At 48.2% G+C, this 20885-nt stretch overlaps 1 long non-coding RNA gene across 2 annotated transcripts; it reads left to right on the top strand.

Moving 5' to 3' along the window:
• Window positions 1–2530: 2530 nt before the first annotated feature.
• On the top strand, window positions 2531–10054 carry LOC112585679. 2 transcript variants are annotated; one of them, XR_006551919.2, is made up of 3 exons: window positions 2531–4473; window positions 8277–8346; window positions 9858–10054. It is a non-coding gene; the product is annotated as an uncharacterized LOC112585679 (long non-coding RNA). The 2 variants fall into 2 exon arrangements; XR_003110205.3 differs by lacking the exon at window positions 2531–4473 and having other exon boundaries at window positions 7313–8346.
• The last annotated feature ends 10831 nt before the right edge of the window (window positions 10055–20885 follow it).

Here is a 20885-nt window from a genome sequence, read left to right as displayed (position 1 = left end):
CCCTGAGAGGTTGGGAGAGATGGAGACATCAGGTTTACCCAATGCCTGCTCTTCCCGGAGCTGCTTTCTCTTAGAACAAAGGCCTCCATCATGTCAGTGATGGGCTGCCTTGGTCTGACTAAGCCTTGCCACCTAATGTGTCAGAGTGAACACCAGGTTAACTTGACCACGGCAGGGCTCAGAGGGACTTCTGTCATCCTCCACTATCTTTTTTTGAGATATATATATATATTTTTTTTCTAGTTTTATTGAGACATAGTTTTTCCAAGTTTTAAATATTAAACATTATTTCATTTAGTACATTTATATATTTCCTCCAACACTGCATTAAAAATTCCAAACTTAAAAGATGAAAGGACTATACAGTGATTCGGAGAAGGCAATGGCCACCCACTCCAGTACTCCTGCCTGGAAAATCCCATGGATGGAGGAGCCTGGTAGGCTGCAGTCCATGGGGTCGCGAAGAGTCGGACACGACTGAAGCGACTTAGCAGCAGCAGCAGCATATAGTGATTACCCAAACATTACCTCCTAGAAGCACAAATGTTAACATTTTGGTAGATTTGCTCTATCAAGCATTTGGCCATCCATCTATCCCTCTGTCCATCCATTAAGACCGCTTACTGTGTATATGTGTCTAAAATTTTTTAATGATACATACTCTTTCAAGTTATTTTAAAAATCTGCTTTCAACATTCTATTTTTTCATGTCTCTTTAAAAAAAATGGAAGTATGGTTGATTTACAATATTATATTAGTTTCAGGTGTACAGCACAATGATTCAGTATTTTTTTATAGATGGTACTCCATGAGATACAACTGACATATAGCACTGTATTAGCTTCAGGTATCCAGCATAACGACTTGACTTACATACATCATGAAGTGATTATCACAATAGGCTTAATATCCATCGTCTCATGGAGACAGGACATTAAAGAAATAGACAAAAATATTTCTTCCTTGTGTTGAGAACTCTTAGATTTACTCTAACATATAAAACTCTATATATGTTTTATACATAACATAGTGAAAGTGAGTGAAGTCGCTTAGTGGTGTCCGGCTCTTTGTGACCCCATGGACTATATAGTCTACCAGGCTCCTCCATCCACGGCATTTTCTAGGCAAGAATACTGGAGTGGGTTGCCATTTCCTTCTCCAGGGTTTCTTCCCAACTCAGGGATCAAACCCAGCTCTCCCACATTGTAGGCAGATGCTTTACCATCTGAGCCACCAGGGAAGTCTATATATGACATAGAGCAGTGTTAAATTAGCTTTATCATGTTGTACATTATATCCTTAGTGCTTATAACTGGGAGTTTGTATTTTTTTTGACTGCCTTTATCTAATTTCCCCCTCCCCTCCAATTCCCTCCAATTCCCCCTCCCCTCCCTTCCCTCCAATTCCCACTCTGGTAGCCACAAATCTGATCTCTTTTTCTATGAGTTAGTATGTTTTTGAGGTATAATTGACCTACAACATTATGTTAGTTTTTGGTACAAAATGGTGATTTGATATTTCTACACATTTCCAAATAACCCTCCATCTTTTTTTGACTTGGTCTAAGATCATGTTCTTTCTGGCAAGTGAGCTTCTCCGGAACATGACTCTCAGAGCCCATTTCAGTGAATAATTACAGGAGTGAGCATGTGGTGTGGGTGTGTGCACATGCGTGCCTTTGTGGGTACAAATGTATAGAAGCTGGGAAGGGAGTTTTGACGTTGCATCTCAGAAGCTCAGAACACGAAGACTAAAGAGGGGAAAGAAAGGAAGTGACGTGACTGAAAGTCCTTCCAATGGGACACTGGTCCAGCCCTTCCCAGGAGCAGCATCCACTCAAGTCGTGACATGTGCTGTTGGTTGGACAGGCGCCTGTCTGACACACCTTCCAACCGGTGGGCAGAACATCTACAATTCCCATGATTGCTTCAAAATTTCCCCACAACCATTTCTTTTTAGAAGAGGTAGTTTGCAGGTGGGAGGTCATTAGCCCTCTGATGTCAATGTAACTTTGAATTGAAAGTGGTCCCCCAAATATAACTGGATGAGCATCTTGGTGGGGTGGGGAATGATGCATCTGACTGTCTGGGTGTGTCCTGCATGAAGATGCCAGAACAAGCAGCAACTGGGGCCCAGATGCAGCCATGGCTCTGCTCACAAGACACACACTTTATAGTGAGGAGCTGCATCCAACCAGAGGAAAGGGCACCTTTTTCTAACACACACACAAGTGTTCTAAGTTCTAGCAGCAGGCAAAGTGGTGGTGGAGAGGGTGATGAAATAATGAAAATGTAAACCCTGGGATAAAGGAACTGAGAAGGATGACAAATGTATTTTGTTGTGAGAGGCATGGGATTGAGTCAAACTCAACTCCTTATTGAAAATATGAAAAAGTGAAAGTGTTAGTCACTCTCAGTTGTGTCGAACTCTTTACAACCCCATGGGCTGTAGCCCACCAAGTTCCTCTGTCCATTGAATTCTCCAGGCAAGAGTACTGGAGTGGGTTGCTTCTCCAGTGGATCTTCCCAACCCAGGGATTGAACCCGTGTCTCCTGCATTACAGGAGGAGTCTTTTCCATCTGAGCATCAAGGAAGCCCCTTCCTTGTTGAGCTCCAATCTAATCAGGAAGCATCCAAACAGACCATGATGAGAGCCTATGGGAGCTTGGAGGAGGGTGTGGATGGAGGCTCCTGCCCTAGGTTCTAGAGAATAATCGAGTGAATGCAGGTAGGAGAGGTTGGGAGGGGCAGCCTAGGCAGCATGGGGATGTTGGAGAATGGGCAACATGCTGTTGTGATTTATAAGAAATAGATATTTGGACATTCAGATGACCAAAGTGTAATTCCCATATAATTTAGGTCTTCATCCACTGCTTTTGCTCACAGCTCCCCAAACCCTTGGGATTTCCTGGAGGATAAGAGCAACGGGAGCATCTTTTATCATAATATATGGTTTCTTGTCCTGAAACCAAACATTTCAGAGCCATCAAGGTGAAATGGGTGTCTTGTTATTCAAGATGCCTTGTTCCATGATAACTGGGTTTATGTTAACATGATGGATTTTGGAAAGCACCTCAGGATAGGGGCTAGTTGCCAGGGGACCCAATCGTGCAATTACAGGATTGCACGGTTGGAATTTTCAGTCCCACCCCCTGATTTCTGGGGAGAGGGGAGGGCTGGAGGTTGAATTTATCTCTGGTGGCCAATGACTGAACCAATCCTGCCTAATGAAGCTTCCATAAATACCCCAAAGAGCTGGATTCCTAGAGCTCCCAGGTTGGTGAACCAGTACACTTCCACGATTCACTGTGCTGGGTACCAAACTCTGCGGAGGCAGAGAAGCTCCTTTGTTCCAGACCTTACCCTATGGATCTCTTCATCTGGCTGTTGGTTCCTATTTAATATTCTTTGTAATAAATTGGTAATCCATTGAGTAAACAGGATCCCAGAGTTATGTGAGCCATCTAGCAAAGTAATTGAACCCAAGGAGGGAGTCATGGAAACCTCTAATTTACAGGCAGATGGTTGGAAGCACAGTGAAACCTAGACTTGTGAATGGCCTCTGAAGTGGGGGGCAGTCTTGTGGGACTGAGCCCTTACCCTGTGGAATCTGCCACTGCCTCCAGACAGATGTTGTCAGAATGGAGTTTGATTGTAGGACACCCAGCTGATGGTGTTGGAGAATACTTGGTGCTGTGGGATGCCACCTGCCCTACCCCTGCCGTGTTGGAATTGAGTGTTAGAATCATTTCAGGATTGATTCTTAGCAAACTGCATAAGCTTAGCATGAAGAAGGTCTTCAACACATACTGGATGAATGAAGAAGTGGTTAGATGAAGGTGTATGGGTGATAGTGAGGAGGCAAGATGGAGGTAAAATTGGAGAGCTGGGCAGTGCCTGGACCTGCCCCCCACAGCTATATGTGAAGATGCTCAAGTGCTTCTCTTGTCAGTGATGGGAAGCCACTGAGTGAGCGAATCAACTTGCTAGAACAATCCTTCTGGCAAAGGTGTGGAGGTGGCCCAGAGGGGTGAGATTGGAGCAGGGTCACCATCAGCCATGTGTTGTCACTCTGCTCTGAGCTGGGAGCTGGGTGAGTGGGACTGGGCAGGGCTGGCGCAGGTTCTGACTTCTGAAGGTTGAGGAAGGCAGAGCTAGGTGTGCAGCTGAGCTCCCTGTGCAGCAGGAGGAAGTGCAGGAGGTGGAGGCACCCCTGGGCGCTCCTCAAGCCTGGCCCTCGTGGGGGCGGGGCTCCTTTTCCACCAGCACAAGCATCCTGCCTGAGCCTGCAGGTCAGTCGGAAGCTGCACGTGGAGTCTCTCTCAGGACAGACACAAGACAGCCTCCCTCTCAGTTCCAGAGCCTGGAATCCAGTGACTGCCTGAGTTGTCAAGCCAGCAGCTCTGGACCCTCAGGAACTTCCTCTGGGAAAGCAACGTCATGGTGTTGGATTCCATGGACAAGGAGCTGGAGGTGATACTAACATGTAGAACAGGCTCAAATGGGCAAGCCAGGCAGTGATGGGAAGCAGGGATGGGCACTGGGGGGTCTGAGAAACAAGCAAAGTCTGAGAAAAGAGGATGCTGTTGGAGTCTCAGCTTTACCAAGTGAACTTGTCCCACCCTGCCCAAATCTGGAGAACTCATAGCGCGTGGGTCGCAGGAACGGGCAGGGGGCTCTGTGGCCCTTCACTCCTCTGGTGGGGACATGAGGCCAAGGGTTTTCTAGCTGCTTTGGGAGAGGCAGGGGGACTGCAGGTGCATTTGGAAAAGGAGAGAATCAGAAGCTCGCTGAGGGCTGTAGGGTGACTGTGTCCCAAGAATGAGCAGTGGGTACTGAGTGTGTGGTGGAGGCAGAGCGGGGGCCTCACAGCTAGCATTCCCGACTTCTCTGATCAGCCCTTGCCTGGGTCCCTGGCCATGTCTCTAACGTAGACTCCAGCTTCTGCCCTTCTTGCCTTCCTGCTTCCTTGCCTGTTTGCTCACCCCTCCACTCCCTATACCATTCCCTCCTGCACAACTTTCTTAACTTTCCCATCTGCTTTCTGAAAACCAAACTGCCCTCTGGCCCTCAGTTCAAGTGTGCCCCCCAGCCCTTCCCCTTTGTTTCCCAACCTTCCCACCTCACCTTCAAGCCTGAAGCCACCTCTCTCCCTCCTTCTCTTAGGACACATTCTGTTTCACTTTGCATCTTATTTGTGCCCAGCGATTGCAGTCAGAGGGACTGGTTTGAGCCCCTGTCTCCGAGAAGGATGTAAATGTGGGCAAAGTCCCTATTTTCCTAAAGCCTTTAAAATAAAGATATACTGGGAATTCCCTGGTGGCCTGGTGGTTAGATTCTGGGCTTTCATTGCGGTGGCCTGGGTTCAATTCCTGGTTGGGGAACTGAGATCCTGCAAGCTGTGCAGAGTGACCAAAATGAATTTTTTTTTAAAAAAGGACATATATCTTGCAGACAGGGCATCCATCTATTCAGACGTGCCTGGGATGGCCCCAAGTTTATGCCTATTGTCCCATGTGGTTATTAATAGGGGCTCCTTCACTCCCAGAAGTGTCTTAGTTTATGTGATAAATTATATGTTAACCCTGCTCCTGAAGCTCTTAGGAACACCAAATCAGATAATCCCATGAGGTAATCCATGTACAGTTTCTGAGCAGAGTGCCTGGCATAGAGTAAGTACTTGTTAAGATCCCTTTTGGTATTTTGTTCCCCACAGACTGAACTCTTTGAGGCAAAGGCTAGGTCTGATTCAGTTACAATTACCAAGTGAGAATGGCCAATTACCTGAGAATTTAGAGTACAGTCAAGTCCAATAAATGCCAAAGTGATGCTGAGGGTGACCTTGTCTCTCTCTCACAACTTGCCAGCCTGTTGGCAACGCCATCACTCAGCTCCTTTGGGGACCATGCTGCGGCATGGAGCAGGGGAGAATCCAACTTCCTACACACCTACTCGGTGCACGTTCTTTGTGATGTGATTGCATTCTCACATTCCTTGCAACGGTGGGTCTGATGTTCCAGGACTGTGGGCATTAAAGAATGATAAGAAACAGGGCAGGGAAGGGGGAGAGCTAAAGCTGAGGAGTAAGCAGGGAAGACATGGCTCAGGGCTTGTGAGCTCCAGGAAAGGCGCTTGTGCTGCAAAAGCCACTGTGGGATCTTAATCTGGCTAGCGATGAGGACACAGTCAAGCTTGTATTTTAGAAAAATCACTGGCATTTTTGTGGGGGATGAGCTGGACGGGTGCAAGAGCAGATGGAAGATGATGGGGGCAGGGCCAACAAACTGGAGAAATGTCTAAGGATGTCTTGGGTAGTGATCCCATAGTGCTTAGCACAATGCTCAACACACACTCGCTGATATCATTTAGTAATAGTACTGTATATTATTATCAACATAGTAATAGGAAGAATAATAATAACCCCTCTATATTGAACACTATTTACTGTGATGTAAAGGACTTTACCCACATTATTTCATTTAATCCTCATAACCGTCCTATCTGGTAAGTGATATGGCTAGCCCCATTTTACAGATGAGGAAACTGAGGCCCAGAGAATTTAGGTATTTGGCCCAAGGTCACACACAATGGAAAAAAAAAACAAATTCAGAATTTTGAGGCATAACTGTTCAACTCCAGAGCTTATGCTTTCTTAAGCCTCCACATCAACTGCCTTGGAGGAATTTCTCAGTTGTCCTGGGCACTGAGGAGACACCCAGCAGAAACCCATGTCTGCTGGCCCAGGAGAAGAGAAGGGGGTGGTTTATCACATAACAGAGTTGCTAAGTGAGACGAGCTCAGAGAGAAGTGCCCAAGCAGGCAGCCTCTGTCCCCGAAGTCGCCTTTCCCTGATATAAGCCAAAGCTTATCCAGAAAGAGATGCTGAGGGAGGGGTCCCCTGCCCCCAAGGCTTTGGTTCCCCGATGCTCCTAAGATCATCTGTTTTCCGGTCCCAGCTCTGTGCGGTGGACCCATCCAGCTTCCTCCAGGGACCACAGTCTCTCTTCTAATTGGTGGAAAATTGGTTGCTAACTGTCAGGAAATCGCCGATTTTCCATCCATTACTGGGGGACCAGGCCTGTGTAGCTGTAGGGGACTCTGGGTGGGAAGCACATGCTGATTAGGCCTTGCAGTTAACGATCAGGTTCGTGGACCTCCTCAGGCAGTCCTCCCAGACTGCTTATTAACTCCCTGCGAAGACCCATCGGGTAGGAGATATTGGTTAAATGGAACGCAGAGCCACAAAAGAGTCACTATTCATTAGGCTTTGGTTGTGGGGAGGGAGGAGATGGGGAAAAAACTGTGGCCTCAGTCCAGGAATGTTAAACAGCCCCATAAGTTGGCAGAGAACTTTATAATTGCTGCTATTAAAATATATGTATTTATATAGGTGATTTGTTGGAGGAAAGAATTTCGGCATTCAGAGGAGATCCTTGCTATGATCTCATCCAGGATTAAGTTGTTAGGGACAAGATATTAATTATGGCCAAGGGCCCCAGTCCCTGCCTAATTAGCTCATGGAATATAATTTGCCTGCAAATGCTACTGTTAGAATCACCTTGAACGTGTCTGGAGCTTTCCTCCAGTCAGGTTGGGCGAGCTTTACCTCATCACGGGAGAAGAGGGGAGAGGAGGGAAAGGAGGGCTGGGTTCCATTCCCACCCCTGTCCCTGACTTGTGAGGAAGGGGCTTCTTCTCCAGTTTCCTCACCTGCAGTTAAGGGGTAGAAAGGGGTACGTTTGAGAAGCCCTTTTCGCTAGGGACGTTCTGAGCCTGACAGTCAGTAAAGACACAACACTGGCCTGGGGTTGAGAATACATCGATGCCCAGCTTCTGCAGTCTGCACAACCCAAGACGTGCAAAGACCTTGCCTAAGGGAAGTCAGGAAGTTCTCTTAGGGGGCCAGACATCAGTTGTTGATAGGGCTTTTTTCTGAAGATCTGGGAGGATATTTGTCAATTTCAGTGACAGGCAGCCCTGTACTCCAGTGGCTCTCACCAGGTGGATCACTCTGTGCTCTGACCACTGAACACAGTGTTCGTGTTCTCCCTGCTCCAGGCCCCCTTACCTTTGGCTCACCACTTTCTCTACTTGCCAAAATCCTGCTTATCCTTTAGCATCGAATTCAAGTGTCCCTTGATCAAAACTTTCCTGATTGTCACAGGCCCAGCTAGGTAGGCCCTCCCCTAAACTGTTTTTCTTGAATCCTCTAGACAAACCTTCAGCTAACCTTGACTTGCAAGATCATTATTTTGTGCCTTGATCTCACCTACCAGGCGATGAACTTCTTGAGGCTAGGACCACACCATGTTTGACTTGACTTGAAATCTGTGCAGCTCATCCCAGGTAGGTATCAAAATTAACTGAGCTTGATTTATATTTCTGGCCTGTGTAGTCCTTGAGAAAGGTTTTCAAGTCCTTTGCCTCTGGTGTGAAGAGGAAAAAGGGTTTTGAGAGCAGGTGGGACCCTGGCTCTTGGATGGGCTCTAGACCTGTGGCGTCTGGACCTTGTTCTCAGCTCAAGTATAGGCGCTTAAGAGGGAGTCCCGTGTTTCCACCCTATGGGGGACATGTAGGCTTATGGGGGATGATTTGAGAAGGCAAGGTGGCTTTCTTCCTCTCTGTCTTCCTAAGATCCTAACACAGATCTGGGCTTACAAATGTGATTTGGGGGAGGAAGTGAGGCTGTATTGCACTAAATTCAGTTGGTGGTGACAGAATCTACAAGAGCCTGAGAAAAGCTGTTCAAACCCGGGCCTCTAGGCAGAGGACTTTGCCTGTGGCTCCCCGGGTTGGGGGCTGAGGATCAAAAGCAAGGAAGGTGCTGCCGACTAGAAATATAAACAGATTCAAGAAGGGCTTACAGAGATTCCTGGATGACAGATCCCTTGCAGGTAACAGGTCATTAATAACTGAGAAAGATGATGATGATGATAATAATAATAATAATAATTAATAATACCTCCAGGAGAGCTTTTATACTTTTAAAAGGTTTTTTTTTTTCCTTGCCATTACCTCATTAGGTATTCACCACCTGCTTGGGGAAGGTTTTAGATGCTCATAAAGGTGAGGGGACTTGCCTGAGCTCACACAGCTCATTCAGGGCAGAACTGGTACTGGATCTGAGGGGTGTTCCTGACTCCCTTCTTAGTTGGGGGCGACAATATTCAGAGGAGGTGTCAGGTGTGTCCTGGGACCATAGCCCTGTTTCTCTTCCTCCCTCCTCATTTCAATGGCTCTGGTCTCCTATACTGCCAGGCTGCTTTGGTAAGCTTTCACTCCAGGGTGTGCGTAGGTTCCTGTCCTGCTTGGCTGGTGACCTAACACATGACATTGAATAGAAGTCTTCCACTCACTCGGTTTCCACATTTGTGCAAGTGATGGTTACCCTCTTGGATCCACTGTCTCCTCTTTGTAAAGTAGATGAAGGAGTACCCATCTTGAGGGGTAGTTGGCACAGTGCTGGCAATGCTCTCAGCAACCTGCCAGGCACATAGAGAGCACTCAGTAAACAGGAGTTTGGGGCAATGCCTGGGGGCGAGACACTCCAGGCTGACTCAGAACAGACAGGGGCAGCTTGCTGTCTGTCTGTACTCTCCTGCTCAAGGGTGCTCCAGCTGGGTTCTGTGGATCCTGACACACTTCCAGGGAAAACCCTTGAGTTTCATGGGCCCCTTGCAGTGGTTATTTAGACAGTTATTGGTGAGCTGGGGTATCCTGCTGGAATCCTGAGCGAGGCTTCGGGAATTTTGTGACTCTTTCAGATATGCTCACATCTTAAGTGGGCGAGGCTAATTGCTGTGAAGCTAGTTCCTCTTATTGTATCCTTGTTCTACCCCATTCTACCCCGTTCTCAGGAGCACATGTTCTCAAGTGAAAATCATGGTCCACCTTGGGGTGTGAAAGGGACCAGTGCTGCCATCTACAGACAGAAGAGTGATTAGACTCCTTGGAAAGCCTGGTGAAGAGCAACTGAAAAGAGGGAAGAAATTGGTTGCTAATCCCAACTGCCCCCTCATCTTATTATCCTAATGTTTTAATATCTGTCATTCACCACTGTTGTCTTCAGATGTCTCACCTTAATGGACATTTCTGGTTGCAAACCAGGGCACATGTGGTGTCACTTTCATTTGGGACTGCCACTGGAGCCCTGGCACCATCCCGGTGCCTCGTGTAGAATACAAAGTATTTAGGAGTCTGCTTGATTATATATTGTGTCATTGCTTTGGTATTGGATCAACATTTGTGAAGGTCCTGTGCAAAGCTTTGGTTTTAGCAGGTCCTGTGCAAAGCTTTGGTTTTAGCAGGGATGAAGAAGTGAAGTAGCTCAGTCGTGTCCGACTCTTTGCGACCCCGTGGACTGTAGCCTACCAGGCTCTTCCTTCCATGGGATTCTCCAGGCAAGAATACTGGAGTGGGTTGTCATTTCCTTCTCCAGGGGAACTTCCCAACCCAGGAATCGAACCCGGGTCTCCCGCATTGCAGGCAGACGCTTTAACCTCTGACCCACCAGGGAAGCCCAATGGGATAGGATGATCCAAAAGGAGATACCTGGAATTGGGCAAATGGGGAATTTTGGTTCTTGTGCATTACTGGGCTCCAAAGAACTCCTTCCAGATATAACTTGGCCAGTGCCCGGAGAGCAAAGAGGACATGTTCTGGGGTCAGAGATCTGCCTGGCTGGTGTGGGGAGCAAAGAGGAGAGTGTGAGTCTATGCACCCCAGGTCTCATGGTGGAGTTGTGACTTGCCACCAACTTTCCTTGGCTGTGTAGATGTGAACAGTTAAAGACCCTGATGCTGGGAAAGATTGAAGGCGGGAGGATAAGGAGACGACAGAGGATGAGATGGTTGGATGGCATCACCGATTCGATGGACATGAGTTTGAGTAAGCTCTGGGAGTTGGTGATGGACAGGGAGGCCTGGCGTGCTGCAGCCCATGGGGTCGCAAAGAGTCAGACACGACTGAACAACTGAACTGAACTGAATTTCCATGGCCATGAAGATGTGAACAGTTAGGTGTACTTGCACTGGGAACCCTGAGGGTACAGAACTATTATAGATGGAGAAGAGCAAATACATATACACTATTCTTAGGACAATGTATGCTAATGTGTCACAAGGAACCCAGTGGAATTTTCTCCATGTGTCAGAGGAGGACTTGGAAGCTCAGAAAGGGGAAGTGTCCCATCCAAGGTCCCCTGGCAGGTCGAGAGCAGAGCCAGACTCGAACCCAGGACCCCTGCTGCTCACCACAGACTCTCTGGGAAGACTTCCACAGGATGAGATCTCCTGATACAAGACCCTGCCCTCCACCCGAGCTCCCCTTCCCTGAGGGCTACAGAGAGGAAGCTTAATCGTTAATGAACCGGTTTTCAGTTTAACTTCCCCCTTGGCAATGATTAATACCCAGTGACCTAGCCTGGCATATGGTGATCCTGACCAGGACTGACCCATGGGGGTGCCAGTGGCCTGCAGGCCCTGGTGTGGGTTCGGGTGCAGCTGGATGAAGCTGAGGGGCACTGCAACAGCCGCCTTCTATCTAAAAGAATCTCTTCTGTCCTGTGCCGAGACTTCTATCATTAGATGTCACTTCTCAGAATGAGGACATCACAAATGCCCCTGGTCAGGGGAGCTAGGAATAGAAGTCATGTTTAAAGCTCTGGTGGTTCAGTGGTTAAGACACTGTGTTTTGATGGCAGGGGGCATGAGTTTGATCACTGGTTGGGGAACTAAGATCCCACATGCTGCGTGACATGTCCAAAAAAGAGAAAAATAAAAACTTCATTGGACAGTTGATTTGATTTGACGGTCCTGGTGTCTAGAGGCTCAGAGGAATTACAGGATTTCTGAGTTTTAGTCCAAGGTTAGCAAGCTAGTGTGACATCACTGGATCCACAGCACTAGCAGACTGGAAGCTTTTTATGGCCAAGGGCAGGGTCTGGAAGCAAAGATGTGTAGGGAGAGAACTCCCAAATTTGTAACTGCAAAGACCTCAGGGCTGAGTCTAGCTCTGATTGTCACTAGCTATGAGAAATGGGTAAACCTCGCTCAGCCTCAGTTTTGTGGCCTCTCATGTGGAGAAAGGAATACTTCCATCCAGACTCTTTTCAGGAGGAAAGAGAAAGTCTGTGTAAAGAGTCTTATCGAGAGGAAGCATGAACTGCATCATGTTTCTTCTCCTGTTTCCTCCCTTCTCTGGCTCACCTTGGCTGACCCTCTGCAGTAGAAGAATCCAGGTTTATTGGGGGAGGAGGGTTTTCCTCGTGTGTTCTGGGATGCTTACAAGGACTGGTTCTCTCTCTGTGAGAGTGGACAGTTAGCTAGGCATCAAGACTCTATCCTGCCCTGCCCTTGTTGGAACTGGAACCACAGCTGGATCCATTTCCCTCAGTATCCATCCACCTCTTCTGATGGTTGTAAGCATGGTGAGCTGAGATAGCGCCTTGGTCTGAGTCCATTACTGCCCCTTGCCTCGGTTTTGTGAATGAGCGTCAGCTGACACCAGCTCTGAGTTCAGCAGCAGCTCCTTCCCACCGCTGCCTAACAGGTGCTCTTGCATCTGGCATTCTTGACTTGGTGCAGGGATTCTGTATTTCAGCCCCCAGCCCAGGCTGCTGTAGGCTTGTTCCCTGAGTCATCGAGTCATCATGTCATCCTGATAAACTTACCGGATGGGACCACTAAATGCAACAGTGTCATCCCTTCCCTCTATGCTCCAGCCACGCAGGACTGCCCCTGGCTCTTCCTCCAGTCTCTGTCTTCTTAACCCCTTCCTGGTTTGCCTTTCCAAGAAGCTCTGGCTGGAGACCTGCTTGTCATTCAGCTGGGGTGTTGCTTCTCTGATCCCTGGAATCTGGGTCCATCAGTTTCTGGCTTTCTTGACTCATCTCTCACCACTGTGCATGGTGTTGACATGCCTGCCTATCTCCCCTATGGGCTAGAACCTTCTGAAAGAGTTCCCAGTCCCGGTCTGGGGCTCAGTGCCCAGTACTATTTTCCTGAGATCTGTGAGGTGAAGTCCTGTGTAAAGACAGGGAAGGGGCTCCTGCCGCCTCTCCAGCCTGTCCGGGGAGGATGGTTGGGAGCCCTGGGTTGGGGGTCAGGCAGGCTGAAGCAGGGAACCATGAAGCCCCCAGCGGAAGCCGTGGCTCTTTCTCTGTTTTGGTTTTGCTTTCGTGGGCTTTTCATTTCAGAAGTTAATCTAGTTAATGCCAACAATGTCATTTCGGCAAGCCAGCAATTTCCTTTTTCCCTTTATTTAATGAGCCCCGCCCCCACCTCAATCTCTGTAATAAAAGGCGTGCAGGTGGGTAATTACAGAGGTGTGAAATAGCGGTGCTGGGCCAGGGCCAGCTGAGCGTTCTGGAGCATCCATTGGGAGGTTTCCGGGGAAATACCCGCCCCTCCCCATTTAGTTTCAGGTGGGAAAGCTGAAGCTTAAGGTGAGGAACTTCTATAAAGCTACATAACAGGGAGAAGGCAGGGCCAGCACGGGAATCCAGGTCCTTAACCCCCAGCTGGGGTCCTTTCCACTCCTCAGTGCCAATCTTATCCCCTCCTGTGTATCCTGTGGAGCATGCTGTAGGAGTTTCCACCTGCCATCAGTCCGTCCATCCACCCGCTCATCCATCCATCTGTTCATCCACCATGTACCTATAATAGACACTCACTGAGTACCTACCATGTGCAAGGCACCATGAGTACAGTGGAGACAAAGGGTGTCACAGCCCCGTCCTTGGAATCACAGACTACAGTCCCACACTCAACCTGTTGGAGGCATACCGTATGATGATTTCAATAATGGGCAATAAATGCTATGTTTGCTGCAAGCAAAAACAACACAAGGGTGCCTAATTCCACCCTTGGGGGTCATAGGGAACTTCTCAGCAGAAGAGGAATAGACGTTGCAATGAGTCTTGAAGGACAGGAAAGAGTTTCCAAAAGGTGATGTCCTAGGACACAAATGTTTTTAAAAGAATCAGGAAGGATATTTACCCAATGTTAACAGTTTTTATCTCTAGGGAATGGGATTTGGAGGGTAGTGGGTAGGAGAGGATAGAGGACACATTTTTACTTTCAACTTTCCACTATTGGTATTAAAATTAGAGTGTGTGTATATTAACATTCCAATGAAAAAGATATTTCTATTTAGAAAACATAATAGAGGATATTTAAGGGACATCAAACGACTCAATGTGACGAGTTCAGAGAGGAAGGGAGAACATGAGTCTGTGGAGGTGGGCTGGGGTCAGCCTAAGAAAGTCCTGAAATGCTGGTTAAGGAGTTTAGATTTTAACCACAGGGGCCCATGGAAGTGAGAGCAGAGGCCACATTCACTGAGCCTAGCAGTGCCTGGCACATAGTATGCTCAGTTAACACATACCTGATGTGGAATTAACGAGTGCAACCTGATAACATGGAGTCATCTACGGTTTGAAGCAGGGCTTCCCAGGTGACTCAGTGGTAAAGAGTCCACCTGCCAAACAGGAGATGTGGGTTCGGTCCCTGGGTTGGGAAGATCCCCTGGGGAAGGACATAGCAACCCACTCCAGTATTCTTGCCTGAGGAATCCCATGGACAGAGGAGCCTGGTGGGCTAGAGTCCACGGGGTTGCAAAGGGTCAGAACTGACTGAGCAGCTAAATAAAACGGTGGTTGAAGCAGAGGGCTGTGAAGGTGTGTGCTTTGCTGCTGTGTGTTGGTGGCAGTGACTGGCAGTGGGAAGTCCCCTGCGGCAAAACGTGTCCTTGCAGAAGTGGGAAGGCCAGGTACGAGGAATCCTATAGAAAGAGAGAAAAGGATGCTGTGGTTTCCTCGCAGACCAGGGAGTGTGGAATGGGGCCAGATCCACGGGCTTTGGCATAAGTCGATGACCACGGGGAGCACTCTTTATATATGAAAATTCTCAGGACAGAGGGTCTCTCCAGACCAGACAAGAGTTTTGGGTGTCCTTTGTGGCCACAAACCATCACTTTTGCCTTCCAGAAGTGTCTACTTCAATCTGTCATCCTTCATTACGTCTTTAACCCTGCAGCAGGAGGGAGCCTCCTGAAATGCACTTCTGACCATGTTGCCTCCTTCCTTGTCCTTCAGGATAAATTTCAGTTCCCTTACCTTGGCTTAGGAGGCACTTTTGATCTGATCCTTGCTTATTTGTTCAACTTCATTTCCCAATATCTCTTACTTAAATCCTCCTGTTCAACCAACATCATTGTTCTCAGTTAACTGAACAACTTCATGCCTCTCTTTCATTGCCTGGATCAACTCTTTTCTTCCCCTTGGGGATGATCCTACCTGTATATCCTCCCCCCAGCTCCTATTTTGCCTGATGAACACCAAGCCCTCCTTTAAGGTTCCACTTTCGGGTTATCTTTCCTCTGAAGCCTTTTCTGATCACATCCCCATCACTACCTGTGTTCATTCCTCTGGGAGAACTTATTATTGCCTTTTATACAGAGTCAGACATGACTGAAGCGACTTAGCAGCAGCAGCAGCAGCATGGGACCTTGTACTCCAAGCACTCTGTACTATCAACTAGATTTACTAGTATTTGAACTTAGTATTTGTGTATCTACCCCTCCCCTACCACACTCTCCACTCCCCTCCTTTCCCCAGCTTTAAGCTCCTCAGTGTCAAGGGCTATTTTCCACTGTCCTTGGCACCTGGCACAGAGGTTGGACCAGACTAGGGTTTCAGTAGGTATTTGGTGAACCAATGCATGAATGAGTAACATGACACTCTGTAATGATTTCTCTTGTGAAATAGAAAATCAAAGCACACTCCTATCTTCTCTCACCTCGAGGTGACAGGGGATCCAGACATCCCTGCAGGAGACAGCCTTCCACATTGGAAGGCTGCCAGGCAGGGGAGCCAGAGACCTGAACTCTAATCCTGTTTCCTCTGCCCTTGGGCAATTCCTTGCCCTTCTCTGGGCCTCAGTTTCCCAATGAGTACAGTGAGGATAATAATCCTAGTGTTACTTCCCCATAAAAATGTTGTGAATCTCAAAGATGAGACCAAAACCACTCACTGTGCAACTCCAGGCTGGACTGAGGTGTCAACTGGGGTAATGTGGTCGTCTGCCTGGCAGCCATACTCAGGTTTTCTCGGATCTGGGGGGGCAACTCCTACCACTGAAGGGGACCTGCTAAAAGATTCTTTCTCTCCTTCTTCAGCTCACTCATGTTGTGGGGCTCAGGGAATGTTAATTATTAGGCCCCAGCCCACCCGGAGAGCCTCAGATGAAAGCAAGCTCAGAGTGTAAAGTCTAATCGATGCCCTGCACCGGGCGTCAGGGCCTCGGCTGACTCTGCCTGCAGATGGATCATTAATCCAGGCACTCCAGCCTGGAATACGGGGCCCAGGAAGTCCTGAAACATTCCTGACCACCCACGGTTCAGACCAGCAGCCCCACAAGGCATCCAGCCTGCCACCAAGTCTCAGAATTTTACAACCTCAAAGTTAGATGAGATGCAGAGAACAGCTAGTCCATAGGCAGAAATCCAGCCTCAGCCTGCACACTCGCCCCAGACTACGCAGAGGGGAACTCCTTGATGAACAGCCTGGACTAAGGGGATGGATCTGCATGATCCTCGGCCTTTTTCTCCCTTCTGTAAAAGTGGGAGAAGGATACCTACCTCACAGGACTGATGTGAAGAATAAATGAGTTCAAGTCAAAGTTTTATTTTGAGCTTTATTAGAGTGATACTCACATGTGAGCTGTCGTTATCATTGTTAACATATGAGCCCCTGTCCCTGGGATGTGTTCACTTTTTTCCCAGTCTTTTTCAACTGACAAGGGGTTGATTCTCTGTTTGAAAGCTTATATATACTGGCACCTTAAATATAAAGTCAGGACCATCTTGCCTTTTGTCCAAGGCCCTTCAGCTTAGTCAGCTGATTCCTCCTCAGCTGCATCTGTTACTTCTCCCCACCCAGCAATTTCCACCCAGATGCAGAAAAGTGACCCTTGTTACCCATATAGTTTGGCACGTCCAAGCTCCTCACCCCTTTTCTCTTAGTGAATTTCCACTCATCTTTCAAGGCCATGTTTAGCAGTTTTCCTTTCCTGAGATGCCTTCCTGATTCCCTGTTACAAACCTCTGATGAACTTAGCTTTGGCTTCCTTCCGCCTGGTTTCTGTAGCATATTGGAGCTCTCACTGCTACAGGACCATCAGTGAATTGTTTGGGTTTTAGCTGCTTTTCTTCTTGAATGAGTAAGGCATATTAAAATGCATCTTCCCTGGGAGGGCCAACTTTCTTATTTTAACTAATTACAGCAACAGCAGTCCTGGTCATTGGTTCCTCGGCATGCTTTTTCTCAAAGCTGTGTACCTGGGTTCTAGACAAGATGGCTCTAGAATCAAACAGATTGAGTATGAATCTATCCTCAGCCACTTCAAAGTGCGTCGCCTTGCCTGTTATTTTGCCTTTCTGTTTGTTTCCTTGTTTGAACAGTGAGGCTGTTAGCAAGGCCTACCTCTTAGGCTTCTTGGGAGGATTGTAAGGGATGTCTTCACCGGAGGGTAGAGCTTCCTGCCCTGAGGCTTGGGACTAGCAGTCTTATTACCTGGGTCCCAGCCCTGCCTCTCTGGCTCTCTGTTTCCTTGTCTGTAACAAGGATTCTACTATCAGAGGTTTTCAGACTTGGTCAAGTGGCTGTACCACAGGGGGCCTCGTCTTACAGGTGGAAGCTAGTCATTTTTTACATTTCAGTTCAGTTCAGTTCAGTCGCTCAGTCATGTCTGACTCTGCAACCCCGTGGGCTGCAGCATGCCAGACTTTCCTGTCCATCACCAACTCCCGGAGCTTGCTCAAACCCATGTCCATCAAATCTGTGATGCCATCCAACCATCCTACCTCTGTTGTCCCCTTTTCCTCCTGCCTTCAATCTTTCCCAGCATCACAGTCTTTTCTAATGAGTCAGCTCTTCCCATCAGGTGGCCAAAGTATTGGAGCTTCAGCTTCAGCATCAGTCCTTCCAATGAATATTCAGGACTGATTTCCTTTAGGATTGACAGGTTTATTTTTAATTGAAGGAAAATTGCTTTACAATATCGATTTCATTTCTGCCATAAACCAACATGAATTAGCCATAGGTGTACATAGGTCCCTTCCCTCTTGAACCTCCCTCCTACCTCCCACCCTTTCCTACCCCTTTAGGTTGTTACAGAGCCCCGGTTTAAGTTCCCCAAGTCATACAGCAAATTCCCACTGGCTATCTATTTTACATATGGTACTGTATATGCTTCTATGCTACTCTCTCCATACATTTCCAGGTAGAGGCTGCTGCTGCCACTGCTAAGTTGCTTCAGTCATGTCCGACTCTGTGTGACTCCATAGACGGCAGCCCACCAGGCTCCGCCATCCCTAGGATTCTCCAGGCAAGAACACTGGAGTGGGTTGCCTTTTCCTTCTCCGATGCATGAAAGTGAAAAGTGAAAAGTGAAAGTGAAGTCGCTTAGTCTCGTCCGACTCTTTGCGACCCCGTGGACAGCAGCCTACCAGGCTCCTCCGTCTGTGGGATTTTCCAGGCAAGAGTACTGGAGTGGGTGCCACTGCCTTCTCTGCAGGTAGAGGCTAGTCCTTATCTGTATTCTTTATCCACATCTTTGTTCATACAGCTCCATTCTTACTTATTTCACAGATTGTCTAAATTCCTTAGATTGGTCTCTGCCCTCCTATGATGTCGTGATTCCAAGAGTGAGGCAGGTGAAGAGGAGAGGAGGTGTGATGAGGGCATGAGGTGGTAGAGGCTGAGAGGCTGGTCTGGTCTTGTTCTACGATGCCAGGCACTTGGGGCAGGTGAAGGGAGCAGTTCTATGTCTACCTGTGTGCCTGCCCTCCATCACACCTCTTACAATGTCCAGCACAGAAGGGGAGTTAAGTGAGTCTTTGAATGGAGAAAAGGAGGGTCTAGAGGAACACTTCTTCAGACCAGGTAAACAGAAGTGATGTCTGTCCTGAGTACTCTCTCAGGGAAATAGCCACTGATGCACTCACCCTTGCTCCTACATTCTAATTTCTTGTGGCCAGCACAGCACAACATTGCCCCTTCAGACTGGCACATGGAAGCTTCCCAGAGAACTTTGGGTCTGAGGAGAGAGGAAGGCTGAGGGAGATCCATGCTCAGGGAAACTGAGGTAGGCAGAAAGTCCTGAGAGGTCATGGGACATCTCAGAGAAGCCATCAGGAGACAATGGAACTCTGGGGGCACATGAATCTCTGTCCTGTGTCTGTATCTGTGACTTTGTTACTTTGCAGGCGTCTTCAGAAGGAACAGGTGTAAACTCTGAAATGGAGAAGGACCTGTGAGTCAGGTCATCTACAAGAGGTAGGAGCTGGGGAGGCTGAAACTCCTCCCAGCGAGGCATCTAAGATGATCTCGGACAAGGACAGAACTGCAGAGCTGAGGGCAGTGGGTGGAGGCCCTGGGCTCATGGGCAAGAAGAAGCATGCATGAGGATCAATTGGGGAATCAGATGAGCCTTGGGGTCCATTCCACACTGCCTACTGGGAGCTCTTGGAGGACAGAACTGGAGCTCAGTGTGGCTAAAAGGACAGGAGGCCTTTTGCTGGGGACCCTTTGCTGTCCCAGTGAGCTCAGCATCGAGCTTTGCCAACACTGGTGCATGACCAACACTGCTTGACCTCAATTTCCCCTCTTCCAGTTTACTCTTATTTTAGGCTCAGATCTTCCCCCTCCAGATGGAGTTCTCCCATCTGGTTACGGAAACTGGATCAGTGGAAAGAGAAATTCTAGGATGCTGGAATTTCAGGAACGTTTCCAGGGTGCCAAGAAAAATAGCTCTGTGATGAGCCAATGCCATCAAAATGGCAGATCTGGAAATGAGATCAGATTCTGTCTGAGTCACAATCTCATAGGATCTGAGACACCGAGGTCATCCAGTCTGCTCCATGATGTTACAGATGGAGGAACTACTGCCCTGGGAAGAGTAGAGCCGGTGGTGGCAGAGATGGAACTGGAACAGAGGGTTGCAGCCATTAACCTCACTCTGATCAGATGCCAGGTCCCTGCCGCCAGGCCCTTCTAAAAGCTGTCTGACATGCGTTGCTTTGCCTTATCAGCAGGAAGAAAAGATGACAGCAGGCAGTCTTCCTGGCCAAGCATCCATCAGAACCCACATAAATATTTTCCCAGAGTCTGCATGGCCAGCCTTTTGCTGGCTATGTGCCAGGGGACAGTAAATAATTTGGATGACTAGTGGCTTCCTGACAATTTTACTGGGTGTGTTTTCTGACAACTTTGTTTTGGGAGCAGACGCTAGGGAGACCTTGATGGGGGTGGTGAGCCAAGCACTTACTGGACTCTCTGATGGCATTTCTGGTCAGGAAGGAAGTACCCAAGGGGTCTTGATGACAACACACTTGGGACAGAAGCTAACTTTCACTCAGTCTGAAAGGCTTTCAAGTGGGGCCAGGAGTTGGTTTCAGGGTTTAGGGTGGAGTGAGGTTAGAGGCTCTGGGGCGAAAAAGTCAGATGAAATCAGCTCAGTGTGGTAAATTGGGTAAGCTTGACCAAAGGCATGTGGAATGGTGGCTAAGGCAAGGAAAATGTTAGGGCTGGCATGGCCTCAGGTCAGCAGAGTGACCAGTCTTGGAGTTCAAAGTTCAGCCAGGGGTGGAGTGTCCAGGCACCTTCTGTTCTAGGGCCTCTGACTAGGGCCAGCAGTGGGAATGTCCAGCGAGGGTTTGGTTGTCCTTGAAGTCAGATGCTGGATGTTCTGCCGTTGTTATAGTAGGAACTGTCAGCAAGTTGAGGAAATAGGAATGGAAGTGAGGGCAGGAAATATCGAGAAAGAGTTTTGGCAGGGCCAGAGAGTCTTGGGCAGATAAACCTGGCAGCAGATTTAGGAAAACCA

This window comes from Bubalus bubalis, chromosome 6, assembly GCF_019923935.1.
Source record: "Bubalus bubalis isolate 160015118507 breed Murrah chromosome 6, NDDB_SH_1, whole genome shotgun sequence".
Classification (NCBI taxonomy): Eukaryota; Metazoa; Chordata; class Mammalia; order Artiodactyla; family Bovidae; genus Bubalus; species Bubalus bubalis.
This window is presented reverse-complemented; position numbering and strand designations above follow the sequence as displayed.